The 3033-nt window shown below is 47.1% G+C and overlaps 1 pseudogene across 1 annotated transcript; it reads left to right on the top strand.

The window, feature by feature from the left end:
- The first annotated feature begins 266 nt into the window (after positions 1-266).
- On the top strand, positions 267-1689 carry LOC101515989 (Y-box-binding protein 1-like; annotated as a pseudogene). The gene has a single exon (XR_192193.4). The product of XR_192193.4 is annotated as a Y-box-binding protein 1-like (transcript).
- Positions 1690-3033: the final 1344 nt, after the last annotated feature.

Genomic DNA, 3033 nt, shown 5'->3' with positions numbered 1-3033 from the left:
CGGCCTGGGAAAGCAGTCAAGGATGGCCCAAAGCCTTGCGACCCTGCACCCATATGGGAGACCTGGAGGAAGTTCCTGGATCCTGGCTTCAAATTGGTTGAGCTTCGGTCGTGGTGGCCAATTGGGGACTGAATCAGTGGATGGAATATCTTCCTCTGTCTCCTTCTCTACGTATATCTGATTTTCCAATATAAAGCAATCAGTCAATCAAACAAACAAACAAATCTTAAAAAGAAGGACCTACCTCAGTTCCATCGGTAGCGGGAGCGGAGAGCGGACCCCAGAGAGCCCTGAAGAGCCCCACCGCCGCCGGCCTAGTTACCATCTCACCCCGGGAGGTGCCGTAGCTGCCGCAGCCGGCCCCAGTCACCATCACCGCAACTATGAGCAGCGAGGCCGAGACCCAGCAGCCGCCCCCGCCCTGAGCGCCCCCGACACCAAGCCCTGCACCACGGGCAGCGGCCGGGCGGCCTCACATCGGCGGCGCCCGCTGGCGGGGACAAGAAGGTCATCGCAAGGAAGGTTTTGGGAACAGTAAAATGGTTCAATGTAAGGAACGGATACGGCTTCATCAACAGGAATGACACCAAGGAAGACGTATTTGTACACCAGGCTGCCATAAAGAAGAATAACCCCAGGAAGTACCTTCGCAGTGTAGGAGATGGAGAGACTGTGGAGTCTGATGTTGTCGAAGGAGAAAAGGGTGCGGAGGCAGCAAACGTTACAGGCCCTGGTGGAGTTCCAGTACAAGGCAGCAAATATGCAGCAGACTGTAACCATTATAGACGCCATCCACGTCGCAGGGGTCCTCCACGCAATTACCAGCAGGATTAGCAGAACAGTGAGAGTGGGGGAAAGAGTGAGGGCTCGGAGAGTGCCCCCGAAGGCCAGGCCCAACAACGCCGGCCCTAGCGCAGGGTGGACCACAGTGTTCCAACCCTCCTGTGCAGGGAGAAGTGATGGAAGGTGCTGACAACCGGGGTGCGGGAGAACAAGGTAGAGCTGTCAGACAACATGCATCGAGGTTATAGACCACGATTCCGCAGAGGTCCTCCTCGCCAAAGACAGCCTAGAGAGGACGGCCATGAAGAGGATGAGGAGAATCAAGGAGACGAGACCCAGGGTCAGCAGCCACCTCAACGTCGGTAGCGCCGGAACTTCAATTACAGACGCAGACGCCCAGATAACCAACCCTAAACCACAAGATGGCAAAGCAGCCGATCCACCAGCTGAGAATTCGTCCGCTCCCGAGGCTGAGCAGGGCCGGGCTGAGTACAAAATGCCGGCTTAACATCGCTACCATCATCTGGTTTAGTCATCCAACAAGAAGAAATGAATATGAAATTCCAGCAATAAGAAATGAACAAAAGATTGGAGCTGAAGACCTTAAGTGCTTGCTTTTTGCCCGTTGACCAGATAACTAGAACTATCTGCATTATCTATGCAGCATGCAGTTTTTATTATTTTTACCTAAAGATGTCTCTTTTTGGTAATGACAAACATGTTTTTTAAAAAAGCCTGGTTTTTCTCAATACACCTGTAAAGGTTTTTAAATTGTTTCATATCTGGTCAAGTTGAGATTTTTAAGAACTTCATTTTAATTTGTAATAAAAGTTTACAACTTGATTTTTTTCAAAAAAGTCAACAAACTGCAAGCACCTGTTAATAAAGGTCTTAAATAATAAAAAAGAAAAAAAAAAGAAGGACCTACCTCTTTCTTCCTGTCACTTGGGAAAGATGGGAGGGGAAGTGAACACATTGATTTTCCATTTACATCTCTCAGAACAATTGCAGTTTTTAAAACCCTGAACTGTGGGGAGCAGCGGAGCCGACATGGATGAGGGGCTTCAAGATGGCGGCTGGCCGAGTGCCAGGAGGCGGGACTTGTCCTGCCAGTGGGCAGGCAGGAAGTCACAAGGATAGGCTAATTCTCCTAGATTGCGATTGCTGGCCTATCAGATAGCGCCCCGTGGACCACGGGCAGAAGTGATTGGTGGAAGAACTATATATGAGCAGCTCGCTTTCGGCAATAAAGCCTTTTTTGGTTCGCTCTCTCTTTTTGGTTTTGTCTCTCTCCTTTTTGGTTCGTGACATTCTGGTGGCCCTTACGGGGGAATACAGAAACAGGAAGAATTGGGAAGAAGGGTGGTGGAAAACGGGAGGAAGGGTGGTGAAGAAGCGGGTAGGAGAACTTAGACGGGGACAGAAGCAGCAGAGAAAAGGTTTTAAAGCGCAGCCGCTTTTGCCAGTTTTTCCCAGACCTCCAAGAATATGACTCGGCATTTTTAGTGTCGCCACGGCCAGAGCGGTGGCGACACTGAACTTGTATTACTTTAAAAATTTTTTGAATATCATCAGAGCTATCAATTGAATTGTGCAGCATTTTCATTTTACCCTTTACCATTCTCTACTTATTAAAAAGCATGCTTTTAAAGACTTTCCCTGTGCTTTGCAAAGCAGAACATGAGATTTCATTGCATGCCTTGGAGGTTTAGACAAACGATGGCACTGCTGACTAATTCAAGACATGCAGAGTTCTACCGTCCAGAGCTCCACAATCCAAAACCAGGTCAATCCAAGCTTGCTAATAAACATGCCTTATTTACATTCTTCTTGACAGGATAACAAATGATATTTACCAAAAAAACAAACCTCCTCAGTTTATTCTCCAGTGTCTTGAAAACAGCCTTTGTAGAATCGTTGTAATTTGGTTTGTCTGTTTGCTTTTAAGCATTACTGGAGGATTCATCATTTTTAGAGATTTTGATTGGAGAGTTTTGCCCCCAAGATTCCATTGTTCCATTGAAGAGAACAGAATACTATGAATCCTTCAAAGTCTGAGACACTTGGAGCTTCTGCCTTGCAATAAGATTGTCTCTCTTTTTTTTCTCTACATCTCCTTCCAGTTTTAAGAGTAAAAATTTGTTATGAGTCAAAGAAATCAGTTTTCCTCAAGTTAAGTGACAGACATTGGGGTAGTTTGTTCCACCTCTGGGAACAAACTCCAGTTTTCCCTATATATCAGACTCCCAG

This window comes from Ochotona princeps, chromosome 25, assembly GCF_030435755.1.
Source record: "Ochotona princeps isolate mOchPri1 chromosome 25, mOchPri1.hap1, whole genome shotgun sequence".
Lineage (NCBI taxonomy): Eukaryota > Metazoa > Chordata > Mammalia > Lagomorpha > Ochotonidae > Ochotona > Ochotona princeps.
This window is presented reverse-complemented; position numbering and strand designations above follow the sequence as displayed.